The sequence below is a fragment of the Triturus cristatus genome, chromosome 12 (assembly GCF_964204655.1).
Source record: "Triturus cristatus chromosome 12, aTriCri1.1, whole genome shotgun sequence".
NCBI classification, from domain to species: domain Eukaryota; kingdom Metazoa; phylum Chordata; class Amphibia; order Caudata; family Salamandridae; genus Triturus; species Triturus cristatus.
In genome coordinates, this window is record NC_140595.1 from 660,946,868 (window position 1) to 660,960,620 (window position 13,753).

Sequence of the window (13,753 nt, forward strand, 5' to 3'; positions counted from 1 at the left end):
GCATATTTACAGTTCCTTTGAAAGGCAGAGCGAGGACTAGGACCTCTGTTCCGACTGAATCTGCATCCACAGAAAGGATGTTATAAGGCCCTACAAATTTCACCAAGGAGATGTGAAAGTCTTCCCCCATAAAATACTTTTTTTCCCAGATACCCCGGCTCTTAGGCAAATGAGGTTACTCCTCAAAACCCCACCCCCACTCACCATAAATATCCTTCTCTCCTGCTGTCCATTCAAATGATACAAGGTATCTTGTACATAGAGAGAAAGGGAGAATAGGCAGACTTGCTTCAAAGATTTGGTGACTTTGGATGGGTGGGATGAATGAAGAAGTGAACCTGGTTTCTGGGAAAGGAGTATCGAGATGAAGATGAGGAAAAGTGAACATGGACCACATTCATAGGTTAGAGAAATACATTTAATAGGTTGAATGGTTTTGAAAAGTGAACTTCGAGCAGTAATTGTTGTTTTTTAAACTGCAAAGAAATTAAAAATGAATGTGGGATTGGAGGCACACTCTGAGCAGAAAAGCACCATAAGCTGCTATGGTGCAACTCAAGATGGTGAATAGAACCTTTAATATGATGATGCTCTTCTTTTGCTAGTTTTTTCGAGTCACCTTTTATTGTAAGTAGCTGATACAGCATTTTTTGAAGCTCTTCAGTTTATGGTTATCATGTGAGAACACTGTTTTCATCATATTTATTATTCTACAAATGTATTTTTAAATGCACTGATGTGGTGTTTGCATGAAATGCAAGATGGCACATCATGGAATGTTTAAACTGAGCATCGCGGAGGATATGTGATATTTGGCACCCAGAGGAGTAGGACACGTAGATCCTATAAGAAGTAAAGACTCTCTAGCAAGGGCCGTCCATACTCTGAGTTTAAACTTTACTTTTTGTGAAATGGTTTATGAAAAACAACACGGCTGCTCCAGGTGAGGCTCGAACTCACAACCTCGGCATGGCTCAGTGCAAGTACTGCTGTATAAGTACCGCACGCTAACCGATTGCGCCAATGGAGCTCTCTCTTTTCACATCTCCCCAGGTGAGCCATCTACAGCTGACCAAGTAGATGACAGACACTGCTCCATCATTCACTGTGCAAGATCGACTCACATGCTAGCATGTTATCATGACTATTAAAAATACAGTCCAAACGGAATAGATTCTATAATTGTCCTATAACATATGCTCTGTCAATTCAAAACCCCATAGAATTATATCTTGACAGTTCTGACAAAGTCTAGGGGAATCTTATGAATATTTGTAATTAGCACATAGTAAGAATTTCCCAAAAATGAAATGTAGGTCCCTGATTGGGGGAAGACGTGGAATGTGAGATCTTGCCTCAGCTGTTTTTTTCTTTTTTAGGTACAGTATATTGACACTTCAGTACCTTTTGTGAAGCAAGGTTTCAGATGGGGCTGTAGGGCAGACGAGGTGGCCGAGTGGTTAAGGCGATGGACTGCTAATCCATTGTGCTCTGCACGCGTGGGTTCGAATCCCACCTTCGTCGGAAAGCCATCAGAGTCTCTTTTGATGGCCAGCATTTCTTGTAGTATAATTACACTCTCTTTCAAGACAGAGCCAGGATCCGCTAGATGGGATCATCTGACTGTTCCATTTTAACAAATATGTCAAATAAAGTGAAGTATTTTGTGCGTAATAGAAATTAGATCTTTCATGGAGTTTCCAGAGGATTGCCTTTCACTCACTCCTGGCTTATTAACCAGTTCGGATAAATAGATTGATAAGAAAGCAGCTCTTACTCCTAAAGTTTAGGCCGTCTCAAATGAATGACTGTTAACATATGTCTGCCCCACAGAGACAGATCACTTCTAATAAGTGGGTTCTCTATATGTCACTGATTGCAGACATACTAACTAGAGCTATCGGTATGGTCTTGAATGCGAAAACTCTTATTTTCTCATATGAAAATGTAGTTTTTCATACTTCCAAAAAAAGTGCCTTAAGCATGGTCTTCAATGTGTGCGCGCACGTGGACATTCATATGCAACTACGTTTCCATACAGAGTCTCAAAATCATAGATATATTCATACCTCAGTAAGAATACATGTTGCAATTTACATCCTGCGTACAGACTGGCCTTGTAGCTCAGTGGCAGAGCACTGGTCTTGTAAACCAGGGGTCATGAGTTCAAGCCTCATCAGGGCCTTTTTACATGAGTCTTTCTGTATGTTGTTTTCAAGTCATTCTTCCCTGGAGTCACACCTTGCTTTAGGATTGCTTATTGCCAAGCTTCCCTTTCCTGCTTTCATATTATCAAGAAAATATCATGAAGATCATTGAATTATAAATTATTGCCTCACCCCTTCCGATCGCCTGACGAACGCCTGACAAACGCCATTCTCACCCTGGCGGGCAAGCCCTGCCGGGCAAAGCCAAATAAGCCATGCATATTTACAGTTCCTTTGAAAGGCAGAGCGAGGACTAGGACCTCTGTTCCGACTGAATCTGCATCCACAGAAAGGATGTTATAAGGCCCTACAAATTTCACCAAGGAGATGTGAAAGTCTTCCCCCATAAAATACTTTTTTTCCCAGATACCCCGGCTCTTAGGCAAATGAGGTTACTCCTCAAAACCCCACCCCCACTCACCATAAATATCCTTCTCTCCTGCTGTCCATTCAAATGATACAAGGTATCTTGTACATAGAGAGAAAGGGAGAATAGGCAGACTTGCTTCAAAGATTTGGTGACTTTGGATGGGTGGGATGAATGAAGAAGTGAACCTGGTTTCTGGGAAAGGAGTATCGAGATGAAGATGAGGAAAAGTGAACATGGACCACATTCATAGGTTAGAGAAATACATTTAATAGGTTGAATGGTTTTGAAAAGTGAACTTCGAGCAGTAATTGTTGTTTTTTAAACTGCAAAGAAATTAAAAATGAATGTGGGATTGGAGGCACACTCTGAGCAGAAAAGCACCATAAGCTGCTATGGTGCAACTCAAGATGGTGAATAGAACCTTTAATATGATGATGCTCTTCTTTTGCTAGTTTTTTCGAGTCACCTTTTATTGTAAGTAGCTGATACAGCATTTTTTGCAGCTCTTCAGTTTATGGTTATCATGTGAGAACACTGTTTTCATCATATTTATTATTCTACAAATGTATTTTTAAATGCACTGATGTGGTGTTTGCATGAAATGCAAGATGGCACATCATGGAATGTTTAAACTGAGCATCGCGGAGGATATGTGATATTTGGCACCCAGAGGAGTAGGACACGTAGATCCTATAAGAAGTAAAGACTCTCTAGCAAGGGCCGTCCATACTCTGAGTTTAAACTTTACTTTTTGTGAAATGGTTTATGAAAAACAACACGGCTGCTCCAGGTGAGGCTCGAACTCACAACCTCAGCATGGCTCAGTGCAAGTACTGCTGTATAAGTACCGCGCGCTAACCGATTGCGCCACTGGAGCTCTCTCTTTTCACATCTCCCCAGGTGAGCCATCTACAGCTGACCAAGTAGATGACAGACACTGCTCCATCATTCACTGTGCAAAATCGACTCACATGCTAGCATGTTATCATGACTATTAAAAATACAGTCCAAACGGAATAGATTCTATAATTGTCCTATAACATATGCTCTGTCAATTCAAAACCCCATAGAATTATATCTTGACAGTTCTGACAAAGTCTAGGGGAATCTTATGAATATTTGTAATTAGCACATAGTAAGAATTTCCCAAAAATGAAATGTAGGTCCCTGATTGGGGGAAGACGTGGAATGTGAGATCTTGCCTCAGCTGTTTTTTTCTTTTTTAGGTACAGTATATTGACACTTCAGTACCTTTTGTGAAGCAAGGTTTCAGATGGGGCTGTAGGGCAGACGAGGTGGCCGAGTGGTTAAGGCGATGGACTGCTAATCCATTGTGCTCTGCACGCGTGGGTTCGAATCCCACCTTCGTCGGAAAGCCTTCAGAGTCTCTTTTGATGGCCAGCATTTCTTGTAGTATAATTACACTCTCTTTCAAGACAGAGCCAGGATCCGCTAGATGGGATCATCTGACTGTTCCATTTTAACAAATATGTCAAATAAAGTGAAGTATTTTGTGCGTAATAGAAATTAGATCTTTCATGGAGTTTCCAGAGGATTGCCTTTCACTCACTCCTGGCTTATTAACCAGTTTGGATAAATAGATTGATAAGAAAGCAGCTCTTACTCTTAAAGTTTAGGCCGTCTCAAATGAATGACTGTTAACATATGTCTGCCCCACAGAGACAGATCACTTCTAATAAGTGGGTTCTCTATATGTCACTGATTGCAGACATACTAACTAGAGCTATCGGTATGGTCTTGAATGCGAAAACTCTTATTTTCTCATATGAAAATGTAGTTTTTCATACTTCCAAAAAAAGTGCCTTAAGCATGGTCTTCAATGTGTGCGCGCACGTGGACATTCATATGCAACTACGTTTCCATACAGAGTCTCAAAATCATAGATATATTCATACCTCAGTAAGAATACATGTTGCAATTTACATCCTGTGTGCCGACTGGCCTTGTAGCTCAGTGGCAGAGCACTGGTCTTGTAAACCAGGGGTCATGAGTTCAAGCCTCATCAGGGCCTTTTTACATGAGTCTTTCTGTATGTTGTTTTCAAGTCATTCTTCCCTGGAGTCACACCTTGCTTTAGGATTGCTTATTGTCAAGCTTCCCTTTCCTGCTTTCATATTATCAAGAAAATATAATGAAGATCATTGAATTATAAATTATTGCCTCACCACTTCCGATCGCCTGACGAACGCCTTACAAACGCCATTCTCACCCTGCCGGGCAAGCCCTGCCGGGCAAAGCCAAATAAGCCATGCATATTTACAGTTCCTTTGAAAGGCAGAGCAAGGACTAGGACCTCTGTTCCGACTGAATCTGCATCCACAGAAAGGATGTTATAAGGCCCTACAAATTTCACCAAGGAGATGTGAAAGTCTTCCCCCATAAAATACTTTTTTTTCCCAGATACCCCGGCTCTTAGGCAAATGAGGTTACTCCTCAAAACCCCACCCCCACTCACCATAAATATCCTTCTCTCCTGCTGTCCATTCAAATGATACAAGGTATCTTGTACATAGAGAGAAAGGGAGAATAGGCAGACTTGCTTCAAAGATTTGGTGACTTTGGATGGGTGGGTTGAATGAAGAAGTGAACCTGGTTTCTGGGAAAGGAGTATCGAGATGAAGATGAGGAAAAGTGAACATAGACCACATTCATAGGTTAGAGAAATACATTTAATAGGTTGAATGGTTTTGAAAAGTGAACTTCGAGCAGTAATTGTTGTGTTTTAAACTGCAAAGAAATTAAAAATGAATGTGGGATTGGAGGCACACTCTGAGCAGAAAAGCACCATAAGCTGCTATGGTGCAACTCAAGATGGTGAATAGAACCTTTAATATGATGATGCTCTTCTTTTGCTAGTTTTTTCGAGTCACCTTTTATTGTAAGTAGCTGATACAGCATTTTTTGCAGCTCTTCAGTTTATGGTTATCATGTGAGAACACTGTTTTCATCATATTTGTTATTCTACAAATGTATTTTTAAATGCACTGATGTGGTGTTTGCATGAAATGCAAGATGGCACATCATGGAATGTTTAAACTGAGCATCGCGGAGGATATGTGATATTTGGCACCCAGAGGAGTAGGACACGTAGATCCTATAAGAAGTAAAGACTCTCTAGCAAGGGCCGTCCATACTCTGAGTTTAAACTTTACTTTTTGTGAAATGGTTTATGAAAAACAACACGGCTGCTCCAGGTGAGGCTTGAACTCACAACCTCGGCATGGCTCAGTGCAAGTACTGCTGTATAAGTACCGCGCGCTAACCGATTGCACCACTGGAGCTCTCTCTTTTCACATCTCCCCAGGTGAGCCATCTACAGCTGACCAAGTAGATGACAGACACTGCTCCATCATTCACTGTGCAAGATCGACTCACATGCTAGCATGTTATCATGACTATTAAAAATACAGTCCAAACGGAATAGATTCTATAATTGTCCTATAACATATGCTCTGTCAATTCAAAACCCCATAGAATTATATCTTGACAGTTCTGACAAAGTCTAGGGGAATCTTATGAATATTTGTAATTAGCACATAGTAAGAATTTCCCAAAAATGAAATGTAGGACCCTGATTGGGGGAAGACGTGGAATGTGAGATCTTGCCTCAGCTGTTTTTTTCTTTTTTAGGTACAGTATATTGACACTTCAGTACCTTTTGTGAAGCAAGGTTTCAGATGGGGCTGTAGGGCAGACGAGGTGGCCGAGTGGTTAAGGCGATGGACTGCTAATCCATTGTGCTCTGCACGCGTGGGTTCGAATCCCACCTTCGTCGGAAAGCCATCAGAGTCTCTTTTGATGGCCAGCATTTCTTGTAGTATAATTACACTCTCTTTCAAGACAGAGCCAGGATCCGCTAGATGGGATCATCTGACTGTTCCATTTTAACAAATATGTCAAATAAAGTGAAGTATTTTGTGCGTAATAGAAATTAGATCTTTCATGGAGTTTCCAGAGGATTGCCTTTCACTCACTCCTGGCTTATTAACCAGTTCGGATAAATAGATTGATAAGAAAGCAGCTCTTACTCCTAAAGTTTAGGCCGTCTCAAATGAATGACTGTTAACATATGTCTGCCCCACAGAGACAGATCACTTCTAATAAGTGGGTTCTCTATATGTCACTGATTGCAGACATACTAACTAGAGCTATCGGTATGGTCTTGAATGCGAAAACTCTTATTTTCTCATATGAAAATGTAGTTTTTCATACTTCCAAAAAAAGTGCCTTAAGCATGGTCTTCAATGTGTGCGCGCACGTGGACATTCATATGCAACTACGTTTCCATACAGAGTCTCAAAATCATAGATATATTCATACCTCAGTAAGAATACATGTTGCAATTTACATCCTGCGTGCAGACTGGCCTTGTAGCTCAGTGGCAGAGCACTGGTCTTGTAAACCAGGGGTCATGAGTTCAAGCCTCATCAGGGCCTTTTTACATGAGTCTTTCTGTATGTTGTTTTCAAGTCATTCTTCCCTGGAGTCACACCTTGCTTTAGGATTGCTTATTGCCAAGCTTCCCTTTCCTGCTTTCATATTATCAAGAAAATATCATGAAGATCATTGAATTATAAATTATTGCCTCACCCCTTCCGATCGCCTGACGAACGCCTGACAAACGCCATTCTCACCCTGGCGGGCAAGCCCTGCCGGGCAAAGCCAAATAAGCCATGCATATTTACAGTTCCTTTGAAAGGCAGAGCGAGGACTAGGACCTCTGTTCCGACTGAATCTGCATCCACAGAAAGGATGTTATAAGGCCCTACAAATTTCACCAAGGAGATGTGAAAGTCTTCCCCCATAAAATACTTTTTTTCCCAGATACCCCGGCTCTTAGGCAAATGAGGTTACTCCTCAAAACCCCACCCCCACTCACCATAAATATCCTTCTCTCCTGCTGTCCATTCAAATGATAAAAGGTATCTTGTACATAGAGAGAAAGGGAGAATAGGCAGACTTGCTTCAAAGATTTGGTGACTTTGGATGGGTGGGATGAATGAAGAAGTGAACCTGGTTTCTGGGAAAGGAGTATCGAGATGAAGATGAGGAAAAGTGAACATGGACCACATTCATAGGTTAGAGAAATACATTTAATAGGTTGAATGGTTTTGAAAAGTGAACTTCGAGCAGTAATTGTTGTTTTTTAAACTGCAAAGAAATTAAAAATGAATGTGGGATTGGAGGCACACTCTGAGCAGAAAAGCACCATAAGCTGCTATGGTGCAACTCAAGATGGTGAATAGAACCTTTAATATGATGATGCTCTTCTTTTGCTAGTTTTTTCGAGTAACCTTTTATTGTAAGTAGCTGATACAGCATTTTTTGCAGCTCTTCAGTTTATGGTTATCATGTGAGAACACTGTTTTCATCATATTTATTATTCTACAAATGTATTTTTAAATGCACTGATGTGGTGTTTGCATGAAATGCAAGATGGCACATCATGGAATGTTTAAACTGAGCATCGCGGAGGATATGTGATATTTGGCACCCAGAGGAGTAGGACACGTAGATCCTATAAGAAGTAAAGACTCTCTAGCAAGGGCCGTCCATACTCTGAGTTTAAACTTTACTTTTTGTGAAATGGTTTATGAAAAACAACACGGCTGCTCCAGGTGAGGCTCGAACTCACAAGCTCAGCATGGCTCAGTGCAAGTACTGCTGTATAAGTACCGCGCGCTAACCGATTGCGCCACTGGAGCTCTCTCTTTTCACATCTCCCCAGGTGAGCCATCTACAGCTGACCAAGTAGATGACAGACACTGCTCCATCATTCACTGTGCAAAATCGACTCACATGCTAGCATGTTATCATGACTATTAAAAATACAGTCCAAACGGAATAGATTCTATAATTGTCCTATAACATATGCTCTGTCAATTCAAAACCCCATAGAATTATATCTTGACAGTTCTGACAAAGTCTAGGGGAATCTTATGAATATTTGTAATTAGCACATAGTAAGAATTTCCCAAAAATGAAATGTAGGTCCCTGATTGGGGGAAGACGTGGAATGTGAGATCTTGCCTCAGCTGTTTTTTTCTTTTTTAGGTACAGTATATTGACACTTCAGTACCTTTTGTGAAGCAAGGTTTCAGATGGGGCTGTAGGGCAGACGAGGTGGCCGAGTGGTTAAGGCGATGGACTGCTAATCCATTGTTCTCTGCACGCGTGGGTTCGAATCCCACCTTCGTCGGAAAGCCATCAGAGTCTCTTTTGATGGCCAGCATTTCTTGTAGTATAATTACACTCTCTTTCAAGACAGAGCCAGGATCCGCTAGATGGGATCATCTGACTGTTCCATTTTAACAAATATGTCAAATAAAGTGAAGTATTTTGTGCGTAATAGAAATTAGATCTTTCATGGAGTTTCCAGAGGATTGCCTTTCACTCACTCCTGGCTTATTAACCAGTTCGGATAAATAGATTGATAAGAAAGCAGCTCTTACTCCTAAAGTTTAGGCCGTCTCAAATGAATGACTGTTAACATATGTCTGCCCCACAGAGACAGATCACTTCTAATAAGTGGGTTCTCTATATGTCACTGATTGCAGACATACTAACTAGAGCTATCGGTATGGTCTTGAATGCGAAAACTCTTATTTTCTCATATGAAAATGTAGTTTTTCATACTTCCAAAAAAAGTGCCTTAAGCATGGTCTTCAATGTGTGCGCGCACGTGGACATTCATATGCAACTACGTTTCCATACAGAGTCTCAAAATCATAGATATATTCATACCTCAGTAAGAATACATGTTGCAATTTACATCCTGCGTACAGACTGGCCTTGTAGCTCAGTGGCAGAGCACTGGTCTTGTAAACCAGGGGGCATGAGTTCAAGCCTCATCAGGGCCTTTTTACATGAGTCTTTCTGTATGTTGTTTTCAAGTCATTCTTCCCTGGAGTCACACCTTGCTTTAGGATTGCTTATTGCCAAGCTTCCCTTTCCTGCTTTCATATTATCAAGAAAATATCATGAAGATCATTGAATTATAAATTATTGCCTCACCCCTTCCGATCGCCTGACGAACGCCTGACAAACGCCATTCTCACCCTGGCGGGCAAGCCCTGCCGGGCAAAGCCAAATAAGCCATGCATATTTACAGTTCCTTTGAAAGGCAGAGCGAGGACTAGGACTTCTGTTCCGACTGAATCTGCATCCACAGAAAGGATGTTATAAGGCCCTACAAATTTCACCAAGGAGATGTGAAAGTCTTCCCCCATAAAATACTTTTTTTCCCAGATACCCCGGCTCTTAGGCAAATGAGGTTACTCCTCAAAACCCCACCCCCACTCACCATAAATATCCTTCTCTCCTGCTGTCCATTCAAATGATACAAGGTATCTTGTACATAGAGAGAAAGGGAGAATAGGCAGACTTGCTTCAAAGATTTGGTGACTTTGGATGGGTGGGATGAATGAAGAAGTGAACCTGGTTTCTGGGAAAGGAGTATCGAGATGAAGATGAGGAAAAGTGAACATGGACCACATTCATAGGTTAGAGAAATACATTTAATAGGTTGAATGGTTTTGAAAAGTGAACTTCGAGCAGTAATTGTTGTTTTTTAAACTGCAAAGAAATTAAAAATGAATGTGGGATTGGAGGCACACTCTGAGCAGAAAAGCACCATAAGCTGCTATGGTGCAACTCAAGATGGTGAATAGAACCTTTAATATGATGATGCTCTTCTTTTGCTAGTTTTTTCGAGTCACCTTTTATTGTAAGTAGCTGATACAGCATTTTTTGCAGCTCTTCAGTTTATGGTTATCATGTGAGAACACTGTTTTCATCATATTTATTATTCTACAAATGTATTTTTAAATGCACTGATGTGGTGTTTGCATGAAATGCAAGATGGCACATCATGGAATGTTTAAACTGAGCATCGCGGAGGATATGTGATATTTGGCACCCAGAGGAGTAGGACACGTAGATCCTATAAGAAGTAAAGACTCTCTAGCAAGGGCCGTCCATACTCTGAGTTTAAACTTTACTTTTTGTGAAATGGTTTATGAAAAACAACACGGCTGCTCCAGGTGAGGCTCGAACTCACAACCTCAGCATGGCTCAGTGCAAGTACTGCTGTATAAGTACCGCGCGCTAACCGATTGCGCCACTGGAGCTCTCTCTTTTCACATCTCCCCAGGTGAGCCATCTACAGCTGACCAAGTAGATGACAGACACTGCTCCATCATTCACTGTGCAAAATCGACTCACATGCTAGCATGTTATCATGACTATTAAAAATACAGTCCAAACGGAATAGATTCTATAATTGTCCTATAACATATGCTCTGTCAATTCAAAACCCCATAGAATTATATCTTGACAGTTCTGACAAAGTCTAGGGGAATCTTATGAATATTTGTAATTAGCACATAGTAAGAATTTCCCAAAAATGAAATGTAGGTCCCTGATTGGGGGAAGACGTGGAATGTGAGATCTTGCCTCAGCTGTTTTTTTCTTTTTTAGGTACAGTATATTGACACTTCAGTACCTTTTGTGAAGCAAGGTTTCAGATGGGGCTGTAGGGCAGACGAGGTGGCCGAGTGGTTAAGGCGATGGACTGCTAATCCATTGTGCTCTGCACGCGTGGGTTCGAATCCCACCTTCGTCGGAAAGCCATCAGAGTCTCTTTTGATGGCCAGCATTTCTTGTAGTATAATTACACTCTCTTTCAAGACAGAGCCAGGATCCGCTAGATGGGATCATCTGACTGTTCCATTTTAACAAATATGTCAAATAAAGTGAAGTATTTTGTGCGTAATAGAAATTAGATCTTTCATGGAGTTTCCAGAGGATTGCCTTTCACTCACTCCTGGCTTATTAACCAGTTTGGATAAATAGATTGATAAGAAAGCAGCTCTTACTCTTAAAGTTTAGGCCGTCTCAAATGAATGACTGTTAACATATGTCTGCCCCACAGAGACAGATCACTTCTAATAAGTGGGTTCTCTATATGTCACTGATTGCAGACATACTAACTAGAGCTATCGGTATGGTCTTGAATGCGAAAACTCTTATTTTCTCATATGAAAATGTAGTTTTTCATACTTCCAAAAAAAGTGCCTTAAGCATGGTCTTCAATGTGTGCGCGCACGTGGACATTCATATGCAACTACGTTTCCATACAGAGTCTCAAAATCATAGATATATTCATACCTCAGTAAGAATACATGTTGCAATTTACATCCTGTGTGCCGACTGGCCTTGTAGCTCAGTGGCAGAGCACTGGTCTTGTAAACCAGGGGTCATGAGTTCAAGCCTCATCAGGGCCTTTTTACATGAGTCTTTCTGTATGTTGTTTTCAAGTCATTCTTCCCTGGAGTCACACCTTGCTTTAGGATTGCTTATTGTCAAGCTTCCCTTTCCTGCTTTCATATTATCAAGAAAATATAATGAAGATCATTGAATTATAAATTATTGCCTCACCACTTCCGATCGCCTGACGAACGCCTGACAAACGCCATTCTCACCCTGCCGGGCAAGCCCTGCCGGGCAAAGCCAAATAAGCCATGCATATTTACAGTTCCTTTGAAAGGCAGAGCGAGGACTAGGACCTCTGTTCCGACTGAATCTGCATCCACAGAAAGGATGTTATAAGGCCCTACAAATTTCACCAAGGAGATGTGAAAGTCTTCCCCCATAAAATACTTTTTTTCCCAGATACCCCGGCTCTTAGGCAAATGAGGTTACTCCTCAAAACCCCACCCCCACTCACCATAAATATCCTTCTCTCCTGCTGTCCATTCAAATGATACAAGGTATCTTGTACATAGAGAGAAAGGGAGAATAGGCAGACTTGCTTCAAAGATTTGGTGACTTTGGATGGGTGGGTTGAATGAAGAAGTGAACCTGGTTTCTGGGAAAGGAGTATCGAGATGAAGATGAGGAAAAGTGAACATGGACCACATTCATAGGTTAGAGAAATACATTTAATAGGTTGAATGGTTTTGAAAAGTGAACTTCGAGCAGTAATTGTTGTGTTTTAAACTGCAAAGAAATTAAAAATGAATGTGGGATTGGAGGCACACTCTGAGCAGAAAAGCACCATAAGCTGCTATGGTGCAACTCAAGATGGTGAATAGAACCTTTAATATGATGATGCTCTTCTTTTGCTAGTTTTTTCGAGTCACCTTTTATTGTAAGTAGCTGATACAGCATTTTTTGCAGCTCTTCAGTTTATGGTTATCATGTGAGAACACTGTTTTCATCATATTTATTATTCTACAAATGTATTTTTAAATGCACTGATGTGGTGTTTGCATGAAATGCAAGATGGCACATCATGGAATGTTTAAACTGAGCATCGCGGAGGATATGTGATATTTGGCACCCAGAGGAGTAGGACACGTAGATCCTATAAGAAGTAAAGACTCTCTAGCAAGGGCCGTCCATACTCTGAGTTTAAACTTTACTTTTTGTGAAATGGTTTATGAAAAACAACACGGCTGCTCCAGGTGAGGCTCGAACTCACAACCTCGGCATGGCTCAGTGCAAGTACTGCTGTATAAGTACCGCGCGCTAACCGATTGCGCCACTGGAGCTCTCTCTTTTCACATCTCCCCAGGTGAGCCATCTACAGCTGACCAAGTAGATGACAGACACTGCTCCATCATTCACTGTGCAAGATCGACTCACATGCTAGCATGTTATCATGACTATTAAAAATACAGTCCAAACGGAATAGATTCTATAATTGTCCTATAACATATGCTCTGTCTATTCAAAACCCCATAGAATTATATCTTGACAGTTCTGACAAAGTCTAGGGGAATCTTATGAATATTTGTAATTAGCACATAGTAAGAATTTCCCAAAAATGAAATGTAGGTCCCTGATTGGGGGAAGACGTGGAATGTGAGATCTTGCCTCAGCTGTTTTTTTCTTTTTTAGGTACAGTATATTGACACTTCAGTACCTTTTGTGAAGCAAGGTTTCAGATGGGGCTGTAGGGCAGACGAGGTGGCCGAGTGGTTAAGGCGATGGACTGCTAATCCATTGTGCTCTGCACGCGTGGGTTCGAATCCCACCTTCGTCGGAAAGCCATCAGAGTCTCTTTTGATGGCCAGCATTTCTTGTAGTATAATTACACTCTCTTTCAAGACAGAGCCAGGATCCGCTAGATGGGATCATCTGACTGTTCCAT

The 13,753-nt window shown here is 41.1% G+C and overlaps 15 non-coding genes across 15 annotated transcripts; 11 read left to right on the forward strand and 4 right to left on the reverse strand.

Moving 5' to 3' along the window:
* The first annotated feature begins 1,442 nt into the window (after positions 1 to 1,442).
* TRNAS-GCU (transfer RNA serine (anticodon GCU)) lies at positions 1,443 to 1,524 on the forward strand. The gene has a single exon. It is a non-coding gene; the product is annotated as a tRNA-Ser (tRNA).
* A 589-nt stretch (positions 1,525 to 2,113) lies between these two features.
* TRNAT-UGU (transfer RNA threonine (anticodon UGU)) lies at positions 2,114 to 2,185 on the forward strand. The gene has a single exon. It is a non-coding gene; the product is annotated as a tRNA-Thr (tRNA).
* A 1,174-nt stretch (positions 2,186 to 3,359) lies between these two features.
* Positions 3,360 to 3,454, reverse strand: TRNAI-UAU (transfer RNA isoleucine (anticodon UAU)). The gene is made up of 2 exons: positions 3,417 to 3,454; positions 3,360 to 3,395 (listed from the first exon to the last, which is right to left on the reverse strand). It is a non-coding gene; the product is annotated as a tRNA-Ile (tRNA).
* A 412-nt stretch (positions 3,455 to 3,866) lies between these two features.
* On the forward strand, positions 3,867 to 3,948 carry TRNAS-GCU (transfer RNA serine (anticodon GCU)). Its single transcript has one exon. It is a non-coding gene; the product is annotated as a tRNA-Ser (tRNA).
* Positions 3,949 to 4,537: 589 nt separating this feature from the next.
* Positions 4,538 to 4,609, forward strand: TRNAT-UGU (transfer RNA threonine (anticodon UGU)). Its single transcript has one exon. It is a non-coding gene; the product is annotated as a tRNA-Thr (tRNA).
* Positions 4,610 to 5,784: 1,175 nt separating this feature from the next.
* Positions 5,785 to 5,879, reverse strand: TRNAI-UAU (transfer RNA isoleucine (anticodon UAU)). Its single transcript has 2 exons — positions 5,842 to 5,879; positions 5,785 to 5,820 (listed from the first exon to the last, which is right to left on the reverse strand). It is a non-coding gene; the product is annotated as a tRNA-Ile (tRNA).
* A 412-nt stretch (positions 5,880 to 6,291) lies between these two features.
* Positions 6,292 to 6,373, forward strand: TRNAS-GCU (transfer RNA serine (anticodon GCU)). Its single transcript has one exon. It is a non-coding gene; the product is annotated as a tRNA-Ser (tRNA).
* A 589-nt stretch (positions 6,374 to 6,962) lies between these two features.
* Positions 6,963 to 7,034, forward strand: TRNAT-UGU (transfer RNA threonine (anticodon UGU)). The gene has a single exon. It is a non-coding gene; the product is annotated as a tRNA-Thr (tRNA).
* Positions 7,035 to 8,715: 1,681 nt separating this feature from the next.
* Positions 8,716 to 8,797, forward strand: TRNAS-GCU (transfer RNA serine (anticodon GCU)). The gene has a single exon. It is a non-coding gene; the product is annotated as a tRNA-Ser (tRNA).
* Positions 8,798 to 9,386: 589 nt separating this feature from the next.
* Positions 9,387 to 9,458, forward strand: TRNAT-UGU (transfer RNA threonine (anticodon UGU)). The gene has a single exon. It is a non-coding gene; the product is annotated as a tRNA-Thr (tRNA).
* Positions 9,459 to 10,632: 1,174 nt separating this feature from the next.
* Positions 10,633 to 10,727, reverse strand: TRNAI-UAU (transfer RNA isoleucine (anticodon UAU)). The gene is made up of 2 exons: positions 10,690 to 10,727; positions 10,633 to 10,668 (listed from the first exon to the last, which is right to left on the reverse strand). It is a non-coding gene; the product is annotated as a tRNA-Ile (tRNA).
* A 412-nt stretch (positions 10,728 to 11,139) lies between these two features.
* TRNAS-GCU (transfer RNA serine (anticodon GCU)) lies at positions 11,140 to 11,221 on the forward strand. Its single transcript has one exon. It is a non-coding gene; the product is annotated as a tRNA-Ser (tRNA).
* Positions 11,222 to 11,810: 589 nt separating this feature from the next.
* On the forward strand, positions 11,811 to 11,882 carry TRNAT-UGU (transfer RNA threonine (anticodon UGU)). The gene has a single exon. It is a non-coding gene; the product is annotated as a tRNA-Thr (tRNA).
* Positions 11,883 to 13,056: 1,174 nt separating this feature from the next.
* On the reverse strand, positions 13,057 to 13,151 carry TRNAI-UAU (transfer RNA isoleucine (anticodon UAU)). The gene is made up of 2 exons: positions 13,114 to 13,151; positions 13,057 to 13,092 (listed from the first exon to the last, which is right to left on the reverse strand). It is a non-coding gene; the product is annotated as a tRNA-Ile (tRNA).
* Positions 13,152 to 13,563: 412 nt separating this feature from the next.
* TRNAS-GCU (transfer RNA serine (anticodon GCU)) lies at positions 13,564 to 13,645 on the forward strand. The gene has a single exon. It is a non-coding gene; the product is annotated as a tRNA-Ser (tRNA).
* The last annotated feature ends 108 nt before the right edge of the window (positions 13,646 to 13,753 follow it).